Source organism: Procambarus clarkii, chromosome 23 (genome assembly GCF_040958095.1).
Source record: "Procambarus clarkii isolate CNS0578487 chromosome 23, FALCON_Pclarkii_2.0, whole genome shotgun sequence".
NCBI classification, from domain to species: Eukaryota; Metazoa; Arthropoda; class Malacostraca; order Decapoda; family Cambaridae; genus Procambarus; species Procambarus clarkii.
The window spans coordinates 28,559,334-28,573,809 of record NC_091172.1 but is presented as its reverse complement, the minus strand read 5'-3'; the positions used below and the strand labels follow the sequence as shown (position 1 = coordinate 28,573,809).

General features: G+C 47.2%; 1 protein-coding gene across 1 annotated transcript in view; it reads left to right on the top strand.

Annotated features, from left to right (window-relative positions):
* LOC123764150 (big bang) overlaps nucleotides 1-14,476 on the top strand; it is a 549,999-nt gene that overhangs the window by 13,731 nt on the left and 521,792 nt on the right.

Genomic DNA, 14,476 nt, shown 5'->3' with positions numbered 1-14,476 from the left:
CTCTTCATTCTTTCTGTATATTCGCTTATGCATATTGTTTCCTATATATCTTAGCTTGCGGATATTCACATCTGACTATATACCTGTTTGCCCTACATGTGTAAGGTCTGGGGGCCGGACACACACACCTTTCTCTTGGTGGAAGGATTGAAATATATTGTTGAGTCCACCAGCTAAGAGGAGAAAACGGGAATCTATCTCAGCATTGATGGTGTTAGACGCAGGATTGATGGTGTTAGACGCAGGATTGATGGTGTTAGACACACCATTGATGGTGTTAGACGCACTCTCTCTCTCTCTCTCTCTCTCTCTCTCTCTCTCTCTCTCTCTCTCTCTCTCTCTCTCTCTCTCTCTCTCTCTCTCTCTCTCTCTCTCTGTTGACATACTCCCCTCCCCCCCACCTGCCCCCGACTGGTGTTGCCGGGGTTATGTAGGAAATAAACAAGACTTAGTGAGGTATGGCGTAGCCAATATTGAAGCAGCTGGTAACTTGGCTGGCCGATCATTAGCGATGGAAGTGAGAGAGAGAGAGAGAGAGAGAGAGAGAGAGAGAGAGAGAGAGAGAGAGAGAGAGAGAGAGAGAGAGAGAGAGAGAGAAACACAGAAAGATAGAGAGAAGAGAGAGATGTACAATAGAAACAGAAGATTTGAGATATAAGGACAAGAGTGGGTATCTTGAAGTTATCTTGAGATGTTTTCGGGGCTTAGTGTCCCCGCGGCCCGGTCCTCGACCAGTAGTAGAGTAGACCAGTGGTAGAGAAGGAATTTGTTGATAACAGGTGTGTGTGTGTGTGTGCAGTTTACAGGTGTGTGCAGTTTACAAGTGAGTCATGATGTGGGGGTATTAAGGGGTGGGGGGTGGTGGGGCTACTCATGTGTTGAGGTGGGGGGTGGGGTGGGGTGGGGAAGGGGGAGGTTCTCAGGTGTTTAATCTCTACTTTGGATATATTCCGTCATCATAGGCATCCATTTTCTCTCTAATTATTCCGCTTCTTCCTCCTCCTCCTCCTCCTTCTACAGGTCTATTCATTACGTGTATATGTATATTTATGTATTGCATATGTGTGTGTACTCACCAAATTGTACTCACCTAATTGTGCTTGCGGAGGTTGAGCTTTGGCTCTTTGGTCGCGCCTCTCAACTGTCAATCAACAGGTGTACAGATGGGCTCTATCATATCTACATTTGAAACTGTGTATGGAGTCAGCCTCCACCACATCACTTCCTAGTGCATTCCATTTATTAACTACTCTGACAAGTGTGTGTGTGTGTGTGTGTGTGTGTGTGTGTGTGTGTGTGTGTGTGTGTGTGTGTGTGTAATTCTGACATATTTAGGTTATGTATGATCGTCATCTATGCTTGTATATTTGGCCATGAAGTATGTTTATTAACGTTATGAACAAGACTATTTGTGTATGATTAAGGTTTGTGTATTTGTATAATTAAGGTTTGTGTATTTGTATGATCAAGTGTGTATGAATGTAACGTGTGTATATATATGTCCATGTGTGATTGTAATGTGCGTGTCCCGACTTTTTTGTCTACTGTCGTCAGGTTCAGTTCCTTCAGGCGCTCTTCATACCCCATCCCTCGTAACTCTGGGACAAGCCTCGTCGTAAACCTCCGAACCTTTTCCAGTTTCCTTATGTGTTTCTTCAGGTGAGGGCTCCATGATGGCGCGGTATACTCTAAGACGGGTCTCACGTAGGCAGTGTAAAGCGCCCTAAATGCCTCCTTACTTAGGTTTCTGAATGATGTTCTAACTTTTGCCAGTGTTGAATACGCTGCTGTCGTTATCCTATTTATATGTTCTTCAGGAGATAGATTAGGTGTTACGTCCACGCCCAGGTCTCTTTCTCGCGTCGTCACAGGTAGGCTGTTCCCCTTCATTGTGTACTGTCCCTTTGGTTGCCTATCACCTGATCCCATTTCCATAACTTTACATTTGCTCGTGTTGAACTCCAATACCCATTTCTCTGACCATCTCTGCAACCTGTTCACGTCCTCTTGGAGGATCTTACAATTCTCATCTGTCACAACTCGACTCATTAATTTCGCGTCATACGCGAACAGCGACATGTAGGACTCGACTCCTGTAAACATGGTGTTTGCGTATATTAGAAATGGAATTGGTCACATCACCGACCCTTGAGGTACTCCACTCGTTACTGTTCGCCAGTCCGACTTCTCGCCCTTTACCATTACCCTCTGGCTCCTTCCTGTTAGGTAGTTCCTTAGGGCCATGCTAGGGCCTTTCCGCTCACTCCCGCCTGCCTCTCCAGTTTAAAAAGCAGTCTCCTATGTGGTACTGTATCAAAGGCTTTTTAGTGTGTGTATTTACTATTTGTATTTACTATTTGTAGTAAATGTAGTCAGTCTGCAGAATCGAGCTATTAGCTCTTGGACCCCGCCTCTCTAACCAATTTATTTTTCCTCTATTGTCTACTACATATATTTCTCTCTAGCATGCACACACACGTGTGATTGAAAGTTGAGAGGCGGGACCAAAGAGTCAAAGCTCAACCCCCCGCAAGCACAACTAGGTGAGTACATCCCCAGGAAGCAGCCCGAAGCAGCTGTCTAACTTACAGGTATCTATTTACTACTAGGTGAATAGGGGCACCCTATTCACCTAGGGGAATAGGGGTGAAAGAAACTCTGCCCCATTTGTTTATGCCTCTGGCAGGGATCGAACTCGGGGCCGTTAGGACTACAACCCCAGAGCGCTGTCCACTCAGCCACGAGGCCCCAATGTGTAATCACCTAGTTGTGCTTGCGGGTGGTTGAGCTCTGACTCTGGTCCCGCCTCTCAACGCCTCTCTTTGGTCTTATGTGTGTAAGCTAAGCCAGTTGAGCAGTTTTACACTAAGAGTCGTGAGTACATCTGTTGTTTTTGTTCTCGCTAACACAGTGACCTGAGATGCCAGGTTTGGGTCCCGTTGTGACGGTGGGTGTGACGGAATGTTGGGGCCCGAGGCAGGACGGCCTCCCCCTCCCGTCCTCCTGTCCACCCTCCCGTCCACCCTCCGACTCGTCCTCTTCCTTCCCAGATCTGGTCCAGAGTTAGAGAAGGCCTCGTCCTCCTCTCCCTTTCGCTAGCTTCTTTCATCCCTTTCACGTGGTCAGGTTTATCGCCCCCCCTTAATCTTCCTCATAATCTTTGCATCATCAACAAACATCACTGTGTGTGTGTGTGTGTGTGTGTGTGTGTGTGTGTGTGTGTGTGTGTGTGTGTGTGTGTGTGTGTGTGTGTGTGTGTGTTCACCTAGTTGTGCTTGCGGGGGTTGAGCTCTGCTCTTTCGGCGCGCCTCTCAACTGTAACTAACTACTATTTTCTTTTTACACACACACGCACCCATTCCCTTCCCCCAATGAAGCAGCCCGTAACAGCTGTATAAATCACAGATACCTATTTACTACTAGGTAGCAGGGCCATTAGGGTGAAAGAAACTCTGCCCATTTGGTTTCTGCCATCACCGGGGATCGAACCCGGACCCGAGGATTACGAGTCCAGAGCGCTGTCCACTCAGCTATCAGGCCCCTCAGCTATCTGTGTGTCAGAGAGAGAGAGAGAGAGAGAGAGAGAGAGAGAGAGAGAGAGAGAGACCAAACATGCGTGATACGGAATATTTCCCCTTGACACCCACAAAACATTACATATAAATATATTTGCGTGTCAATGTTGTGGAAATGTTGTGTAGAGGTTATAATTAAGCTTCCTGCCTCACCTGTCCTCAGGCCGGGCTCGTCCAGCGGGGGCTCGACCCCCCCAACAAGTCATCAATTGTGATTAATATTCAACATTTGTATTTTTCTTAAATACAGCCTGACTTACATGTGTGTGTGGAAGGGGGGGGGGTTGTGCACGTGCGTGTGTAACTGTGTATTGTGCTTGACTGTGTGCACAAGCGGGATGTAACGAGAACTTTTTTTATTTTATTTTATTTTTTAAATGTCCGGTGAGCGTGCTAGCTCTCTCTCTCTCTCTCTCTCTCTCTCTCTCTCTCTCTCTCTCTCTCTCTCTCTCTGTCTCTGTCTCTCTGTCTCTCTGTCTCTCTGTCTCTCTGTCTCTCTCTCCTCTCTCTCTCCTCTCTCTCTCCTCTCTCTCTCTCTCTCTCTCTCTCTCTCTCTCTCTCTCTCTCTCTCTCTCTCTCTCTCTCTCTCTCTCTCTCTCTCTCTCTCTCTCTCCCTCCTCTCTCTCTCTCTCTCTCTCTGTCTCTCTGTCTCTCTGTCTCTCTGTCTCTCTGTCTCTCTCTCCTCTCTCTCTCCTCTCTCTCTCCTCTCTCTCTCCTCTCTCTCTCTCTCTCTCTCTCTCTCTCTCTCTCTCTCTCTCTCTCTCTCTCTCTCTCTCTCTCTCTCTCTCTCTCTCTCTCTCTCTCTCTCTCTCCCTCCTCTCTCTCTCTCTCTCTCTCTCTCTCTCTCTCTCTCTCTCTCTCTCTCTCTCTCTCTCTCTCTCTCTCTCTCTCTCTCTCTCTCTCTCTCTCTCTCTCTCCCTCCTCTCTCTCTCTCTCTCTCTCTCTCTCTCTCTCTCTCTCTCTCTCTCTCTCTCTCTCTCTCTCTCTCTCTCTCTGTCTCTCTCTGTCTCTCTCTGTCTCTCTGTCTCTCTGTCTCTCTCTCCTCTCTCTCTCCTCTCTCTCTCCTCTCTCTCTCCTCTCTCTCTCTCTCTCTCTCTCTCTCTCTCTCTCTCTCTCTCTCTCTCTCTCTCTCTCTCTCTCTCTCTCTCTCTTTCTTTTTTCACAAGCTGGATAAACCGAGAGGAAGAATTCGACTTAAAAGGGTAAACAAACGCGTTTGGAACTCCTGAGAGGGAATTAAACCACGTGACTCTAACAGCCCTCGAGTACTAACTAGCCAGATGACCCCAAGACGGTGCCAAGAGTGGGAAGGTCAGACAACCCATCAATTCCTGTTTATCCTGCTCCTCCTCCTCCTGGAGCTGCTGCTGCTGCTGCTGCTGCTACTGCTACTGCTGCTGCTGCTGCTACTGCTGCTGCTACTGCTGTTGCTGATACTGCTGCTGCTGCTGCTGCTGCTGCTGCTGCTGCTGCTGCTGCTGCTGCTGCTGCTGCTATTCCTCCTGCTGGCTGTTGGACTCTTGTTGATTGGCATGATAAGCGCGTCAAAACTTGACTTTCATCCGAGACTGGCAGGGAAGACTTGTAGCATCTTTCTTGGGTTCACGCTTGGGACTTAGTAGCGCTGCGGGTGAAATATCCCCCGGGTTCGAATCCCGCGTGCAGCTTCGAGGCTTTCGTGTGGCTACATTACGTTCTTGGGTTTGGTGAAGAACTTTGCTACTGAGTTGGTGAGTGTGGGTAGTTGGCCCAGGAGAGAAGCAACGGAGGTGGTGTGAGTCTGTTGCTCTTCTGTTGTAAACCTGTCGTGTGTCTGTTGCTCTTCTGTTGTAGACTTGTCGTGTGTCTGTTGTTCTTCTGTTGTAGACTTGTCGTGTGTCTGTTGTTCTTCTGTTGTAGACTTGTCGTGTGTCTGTTGTTCTTCTGTTGTAGACCTGGCGTGTGTCTGTTGCTCTTCCTGTTTGTATCTGAATATTCATACGTCAAGTAACTTTACGCTAAATGTTAGTTAATTAAGCCAAATTAACCCAAACTTTGACTAGATTGTGTCACATCGCTGTAACGAGGTCGTCGGTGGAGTGAACGGCCTAGCTAAACGGATATTAAGTTTTGTTGCTTATAACATATTACTGTTCCACTGCCGCTCACAGGGGCGAGTATAGGCTGAATAATGAATGAATTTCTCAAAACCGCCTAATTCGGGTGTGAGGGAGGTTGTGGTAGTTAGTGGTGGTGGCTGTGTGTGGTGATGGTGGTAGTGGTGGTGGCAGCGTGTGTTCCAACACCTCGCCCGTCACGCCTCTTTACTATTGTTTACTGCTAGTTACACAGGAGGCAACCCACACCCTCAAACCCCCCCCCTCCCCTCACACTCAACCCTCTGGGGGGGGGGGCGTGTCCTGCCTGCGTCTGCACCCGTGGAGTGAGTGCGTGAGTGAGTGAGTAACAGACAAACAGACTTATGTGCTACTTGATAGTGTTCTCGTGTGCTACTTATGTCATAAGATTCTCAACTGTTACTTAACATTACTTATGTGACACTGTTTAAGGATTGCTACTTAAGGAGCCCTCTTACTGTGTGTGTGTATCCTTGAAAAATTCAACTGTTTTGGCTAGCCAGAAAGATGCGAACCCGAACAATCAACTTCGGCCTTACACACAAGGGGGCTAGAGTTCGAGCCTGCTAGAGCCCAGGTGAATAGCCTGGAAGACCAAGTTACAAGCTTGCAAAATACAACATACTGGAGTAAGAGAGACAGGAAGTGTCGAATGGAGCTAATGGAATATAAGGCTGCTACAAGCCGCCCCCATTATTAGTGTACCAACCCGTCCTCTTAATAGAGCGTCGCATTTTGACCTATAATCAATCTTAAGGGCAACCATCGTTGTACTAGAACTAATGGTAGCGAAAGCGACACACTCTCCCGTTTTCTGTTTTGGGTGCTCTGGTAGGTTAGGGTAAGGGCATTTCAGTACAACAGTTTCTTGCCAAAGCAGTTCCTTAGCGCTCTTTGCCATGACTGTTTCTCTCCATCTTGATGTTCCTTTCTAACTTAGAATCTGTTTGTCTATTCTAATTTTCCAAGTTTTTCTTGGTCCCTAAAATTTCCTTATTGTTCCAGATGTTTTTCCTAACACTTCGTTTTTCCACGTTAACTCTTTCCGGGAAATCTCTAATGTTGTCATATTTCTCTGTTGTAGGTGCAAGTACTCACCTAGTTGTGTGTGTGTGTGTGTGTGTGTGTGTGTGTGTGTGTGTGTGTGTAACACTAACACGTAACTGTGAGTAAATGCCTTCTGTGGCGAAAGAGAATAACACAGTAACTAGAGTTCATTGCGCCACAGCCGCCATCGGAGGTCAGAGGTCGCCTAGACAACCTAAGAAATTAAAACTTATGATGTCAATGTTAGTCGCTCTTTTTTTTTTAATGTGCAGGACTGCAGCCACGCTGACTGTAGAGAGAGAGAGAGAGAGAGAGAGAGAGAGAGAGAGAGAGAGAGAGAGGGAGGGAGAGGGAGAGGGAGTGGGGGGGGGGGGGTTAGTAGGGAGAGGTGAGGTGGAGGGAGAGAAAGAAAGAGGACTTATTCCAGTGTCACTTTTTATGCCAGCTCGCTACTTAACAGACTACCACTCTGCACCAAGTCTGCCAAGACTCGAGCCTTCAACACACTTCTCCCCAACACCCAGGCTCGACCCCCACGCCACACCAGTACCACAACACCCAAGCCACACCTATAAAGCACTACTGAGATATATATATATATATATATATATATATTATATGTATATATTTTGGGTTCAGTTCCAGAGTCCATTATGTACCTTGGTAGCATTTTAAAGTCACTCACAGGATGGGTATGGAGTCTAATTATCGCTCACAGGATGGGTATGGGGTCCAACTATAGCTCACAGGATGAGTATGGGGTCCAACTATAGCTCACAGGATGAGTATGGGGTCCGACTATAGCTCACAGGATGAGTATGGGGTCCAACTATAGCTCACCGGATGAGTATGGGGTCCAACTATAGCTCACAGGATGAGTATGGAGTTCACTACAGCTCACAGGATGAGTATGGGGTCCAACTATAGCTCACAGGATGAGTATGGGGTCCAACTATAGCTCACAGGATGAGTATGGGGTACAACTATAGCTCACAGGATGAGTATGGGGTCCAACTATAGCTCACAGGATGAGTATGGGGTCCAACTATAGCTCACAGGATGAGTATGGAGTCCACTACAGCTCACAGGATGAGTATGGGGTCCAACTATAGCTCACAGGATGAGTATGGAGTTCACTACAGCTCACAGGATGAGTATGGAGTCCACTACAGCTCACAGGATGAGTATGGAGTCCACTACAGCTCACAGGATGAGTATGGAGTCCACTACAGCTCACAGGATGAGTATGGAGTCCACTACAGCTCACAGGATGAGTATGGAGTCCACTACAGCTCACAGGATGAGTATGGAGTCCACTACAGCTCACAGGATGAGTATGGAGTTCACTACAGCTCACAGGATAAACATAGGGTTCAAAATAAATTCACAAAATCAGACTAACCACTAACCAAAGTTGTTCTATAGCCATATAAGAAGGTCAACAGCTGCAAGAGACCTTACGATCCGGTTGAAAATATAAGGGGCATTTCACAGAAAACGACATGGAAGTGTGTGAGGAACTCGACAAGCGCTTCCAAGAGGTCTTTACCATAAAACCCGTGCGAAGACTAAGGTTGTGATAAGAAAGATGGGCAGGAGGAATGCAAGATTACATAGTAGTCACTGTGCATGACTCAAGATAACCTCAAGATAACCCCCTTCAAGATGAGATACGTATCTGGTGGAACAAGATACGACAAAAAGTCATTATGACAGGTGTTAATATCACCTTGGCTGCTGAAAGAGGGTGCGGAGGTACTGTGTCATCCAGGAAGTATTATTTTCAATGAAACACTATGAGACGATATCCGTCACGCCGACACCAGCGTCACGCCGACTCCAGCATCGCGCCGACACCAGCGTCACGCCGACACCAGCGTCACGCCGACACCAGCGTCGCGCCGACACCAGCGTCACGCCGACACCAGCGTCACGCCGACACCAGCGTCGCGCCGACACCAGCGTCACGCCGACACACAGACCATCACTGTAGCTTAATTATTTAAGTGCTCTACTGTTGACATCCCTGTCTTCAAGCGTTCCTCCTCCCTCTGACTCTCCCCCCTTCACCCTTACTCTACCCCCCTCACCCTCCCTTTCCCCCCTCACCCTCACTCTCCCCCCTTCACCCTTACTCTACCCCCCTCACCTTCACTCTCCCCCCTCACTCTGCATTTGCTGCCACCCTTCCCGTTGCCCTAGTCACGAAGGCTCTCCCTCGTTGTGTTTAGGGAGTACTTGTTCAGAATTGCTCCACATCTCTCCAAAGGGGAACATAACGGAATACTAAATTGGGGTTAAGATTGGTGTCGGGGGGGTTAAGATTGGCGTCAGGGGGGTTAAGATTGGTGTCAGGGGGTTAAGATTGGCGTCAGGGGGGTTAAGATTGGTGTCAGGGGGGTTAAGATTGGTGTCAGGGGGGTTAAGATTGGTGTCAGGGGGTTAAGATTGGCGTCAGGGGGGTTAAGATTGGTGTCAGGGGGGTTAAGATTGGTGTCAGGGGGGTTAAGATTGGTGTCAGGGGGGTTAAGATTGGCGTCAGGGGGGTTAAGATTGGTGTCAGGGGGTTAAGATTGGCGTCAGGGGGGTTAAGATTGGTGTCAGGGGGGTTAAGATTGGTGTCAGGGGGGTTAAGATTGGTGTCAGGGGGTTAAGATTGGTGTCAGGGGGTTAAGATTGGTGTCAGGGGGTTAAGATTGGCGTCAGGGGGGTTAAGATTGGTGTCAGGGGGGTTAAGATTGGTGTCAGGGGGTTAAGATTGGCGTCAGGGGGGTTAAGATTGGTGTCAGGGGGGTTAAGATTGGTGTCAGGGGGTTAAGATTGGCGTCAGGGGGTTAAGATTGGTGTCAGGGGGTTAAGATTGGTGTCAGGGGGTTAAGATTGGCGTCAGGAGGGTTAAGATTGGTGTCAGGGGGTTAAGATTGGTGTCTCACCAAGATTGATTGATTGGTTAAATTTTCCGCACATACACGGAAGGTTGTAAGCGGTGGTAGTGAGACGTAGGGACGCCAGCGGTGGCGTCCCTAAGTCTGGCGTACGGACCGTGAGATCGTCAGTGGTGGCGTCCGTCTGGCGTTCAAGGAGGAAGTGGGTGTTCCCAAGAGGGTAGGGGGAAGCTATCAAGAGGAATGGCATGCCGTTCATCCCCGCCTTCACTGTGGATGCCACACTACACCCACATCCTCCCCCCTGCTCACGCGTACCCTGCTTGCCACCACCGCCCACACCTACACTTGATGGGGTTCTGGGAGTTCTTCTACTCCCCAAGCCCGGCCCGAGGCCAGGCTTGACTTGTGAGAGTTTGGTCCACCAGGCTGTGGCTTGGAGCGGCCCGCAGGCCCACATATCAATCAACAGCCCGGTTGGTCCAGCACCTCTTGAAGAAAACAATCTAGTTGTCTCTTGAAGATGTCCACGGTTATTCCGGCAATATTTCTTATACTCGCTGGGAGGGTGTTGAACAACCGCGGACCTCTGATGTTTATACAGTGTTCTCTGATTGTGCCTATGGCACCTCTGCTCTTCACTGGTTCTATTCTGCATTTTCTTCCATATTGTTCACTCCAGTACGTTTGTTATTTTGCTGTGTAGATTTGGTACTTGGCCCTCCAGTATCTTCCAGGTGTATATTATTTGATATCTCTCTCGTCTCCTTTCTAGTGAGTACATTTGGAGAGATTTGAGACCATCCCAATAATTTAGGTGCTTTATCTCTTCTATGCGTGCCGTATATGTTCTCTGTATTCCCTCTATTTCAGCAATCTCGCCTGTTCTGAAGGGGGGAAGTGAGTACTGAGTAGTACTCAAGACGGGACAACACAAGTGACTTGAAGAGTACAACCATTGTGATGGGATCCCTGGATTTGAAAGTTTTCGTTATCCAACCTATCATATTATTGGCCTACATAATATTTGCTAGGTTATGCTCCCTAAACGTTAGGTCGTCAGCATCATTATTCCTAGATCCTTTACATGCTGTTTTCCTACTATGGGCAGATATGATTGTGTTTTGTACTCTGTATTATGTTTAAGGTTCTAATTTTTACCGTACCTGAGTACCTGGAATTTATCACTGTTGAACATCATGTTATTTTCTGCTGCCCAAGCCCAATCGAAAACTTGATATGTTTATATAGAGAAATGTATATGTTTATCACTCAGAATGGTCGGTAATTTGCTTATTGTTTGTGATGTGTTTATATATATATATATATATATATATATATATATATATATATATATATATATATATATATATATATATATTATATATATATAATATATATATATTTATATGAACAGGTTGTACTGAACGGGGTGAGAATAGCTTGAGCTGCCTCATCCCTTTGTGTGTACTTATTCCTCAATAAACTTGTTTTAATTTCATATTTCAAAGTCTTTACAATAGAACCAGTTTAGTGACCTATTGTAAAGTGTGAGATGAAACGCCGAAAGAAACAATGGATGATGTTGTAGTCGCTGTAGAAGAGGTAGCAAAACACCTGGAGGAACTTACACGTGACAGAATCATTGGGACCAGACGTAATCTCACCATAGATGCTGAAGGAGGCTGCGGAAGTACCTTCATCACCCATTATCTAAAAATGTTAATAAAACATTTGAGACAGGAAATCTCCCAGATATCTGGGGAAAAAACGGAAGCGTAGTCCCAATAATCTAATAAAGGGGATAGAAATGAGGCACTAAATGACAGACGGATTAACAAGAATTCATTGACAAGAATTCCCCGTAAATTAAGAAAGGTGGAGCCTCTAGAGAAGACCATGTGACAAAAAAGTCGACCTGGATTTAGAACGGGAAAGTCGTGGCTGACAAACTTTATTAAAGTGTATTACAGGGTAAATTAATAAGACAAGAAAAAAAGAAGGCTGGGTACACTGTGTTTTTAGGAATATCAAGAACATATTTGACACTGTTCCTCACGAGAGACTAGTACAAGTGACAGGATGAACAACCCAGCGGGTTTTCTTCCTTTTTGGGAGTGTTGTACACGCTACTATGGCGGTGTGTCCACTCACAGGATGAGTGGCGCTGCCCAATAAACTCGCCTCTCGGGGCAAAATTTAAAATTTAAATTTAAATTTAAATGGTGTACAAGATGGAGAGGCAGGCTGGGAAGCTGAGAAAACACGGGACTGGGTAAGAGAGTACCTGAAGGACAGAAAACAAAGAGTCACAGCCAGAGATTAGGTTTCAAGCTGGAGGAATGTAACAAGTTGGGTCCATCAAGGCTCTGTCCTGCGACCACTGCTGTTCCTAATGTATGTGAAGGACCTGCCTTAGGAAGTGAGCTCGTTCACGACAATGTATATGACGCAAAAACTGGTGAGGAATATAGTACCATAAATGTCTAAAGGTGTAAACGTCCGCAAGAGGATTGTTGCCAAAGTTAAGAGGTGATAGGCTACGAGGATAGGCTAATGAAACTAAATCTCATAATCCTAAAGAATAGAAGGAACCGTTATCACTATCTCTATTTATACCATTACCGCCCCCATTCTCACCCCATCCGTCACCACCACCCACCATGACACTGCCTCACCACCCATCCACTCATCCACCCGCCTGCCTCACCATCCACCCGCCGCCCTGGTGTTCTCGTCTTAACCTTGAGAGTGGTGCCAGTTGTCTTAAGTAGGTCACTTACATAGTGGCGGCGGGCAACTTGTTAGCGGAGAGTTCTGTGCTTTGTCATCAAGTGGTGGTGATGATGATGATGAGGTGAGCTACAGAGGGAGGAGGAGGTGAAGGTGATGACGAAGATGAAAATAATGGTGATGAAAGAAGAGTATTACAAGAGGGAAAATATGAAAATTGGAGAATAAATATTAAGTAGTTTTATCTACAAGTATATGGTTGAGGATCTTCTGTGGCGACCTCTTAAGACTGCTCGGTGGAGGGGAGACCACGCTTACTGCAAGGTCGTGGTTCAATCCCCCTATGATCCAAGTGGATGGGCATCATTTCGTCACTCTGTTCTCGGATCAAAGATCCTTATCTTCATATCCCTTCCAATTGCTGTAATCATACCGGCTTATCACTTTCTTTTCGTAATTACCTTCGCTTCTATTTTGTTTACGGCAGCGTTGCCACTTGACACGAAGAGGGTTGAACTCCAGCAGCCCTCTCTTGCTCTTATTGATCTATCTTGAGGTTATCTTGAGACGATTTCGGGGCTTAGCGTCCCCGCGGCCCGGCCTCTTTTTTTGTTACACATCCCCAGGAAGCAGCCCCCGTAACAGCTGTCTAACTCCCCAGGTACCTATGTTCTGCTAGGTGAACAGGGCATCAGGGTGAAAGAAACTCTGCTTATTTGTTTCTGCCTCCACCGGGGATCGAACCCGGAACCTCAGGACGACGAATCCGAAGCGTTATCCACTCAGCTGTCAGGCCTCTTATTTGATAAAAATAAGCACTGTATGCTGGGGTGTAGAGGAAGTGTACCAAGGGCCAGATTCACGAAAGGACTTACGCAAGCACTTACGAACGTGTACATCTTTCCTCAATCTTTGACTGCTTTGGTTACATTTATTAAACAGTTTACAAGCATGAAAACGTCCCATTTAACCGTTGTTATTGTTATAAACAGCCTCCTGGTGCTTCGGGGGTCATTAACTGTTTAATAATTGTCAACAAAGTCGCCAAAGATTGAGGAAAGATGTACAGGTTCGTAAGTGCTTTCGTGAATCTGGCCCCAGGGGCTTACCTATTGTGTGTAGAGTGTTCCGTGGGCGTGTGCAGTGTTGCTGCAGTGAGCCAGCGGGGCGGACCCCACGAAGGGCCTTGTCTCATGTAGGAAGAGATTAATGACTCGGGTGGGTTGTGTGGTGCCGTGTATGGGGAGTAGAGAGAGGGGGGGAGGGGAGGAGGGATATCTGGGGATTGTTAGGGTGCTGTGGAAAGGCCAGTTATGCCCCTTATGTGTAGTGGAATAGTGGAAGCGTGTTGAACAGTCTCGGGCCTCTGATGTTGATCGAGTTCTCTCTCTCTCTCTCTCTCAGAGTACCTGTTACACCTATGAGTGGCGTGCGATCGTCTACGACGATCTACAAGTATTGCCGAATGTTGATTCTTGTGTGGAAGGGGGTGCTTCCTGGGGGTGGAGGCCTGGTCGAGGACCGGGCCGCGGGGACACCAAAAGCCCCGAAATCATCTCAAGATAACCTCAAGAAAGGAAGGGCAGCTTCCGGCCGTAGCCAGGTGGAACATGGTGACACAATCAGCTACTGAGCATGTAGGTGTCTATGGTGATCTGTCCAGTATAGGCAACTATACTGGACAGATCACCATACTTAAGCTGCCGCCCTCGTCTACGGTGCCAAGTGCCTCATTGTCATGCCCACGGTGGAATTTCGAACTACGTCAATAGCAATTATTTCTCTCTAAAACCGCAACAAGCAAGTGTATATCCATTCAGTCTGTAGTCTAACAGAAAACTGCCAATTTAGGGGAGCTTGCATTACTTAACGAGCAGAGGATTGCAGACTGATCCTCCCTATCTCTGGCATGCCACCACGTTCTAGCAGATGCTGAGGGCATGAAGGCTCACAACTGCTTATATCCCATTGCACCGTTCACATTGTTGTCATGTAATCGATACGGGGCTTGGGCGTTAAACCCTGGAGCCACTGCAGGAGCTTGGCAGTCCTTCCCAGCTCATTTGGGGTAGGTTACTGACCCTTCAGCTGGCGTGGTGGGTGGTTATGTGTCAGCCTT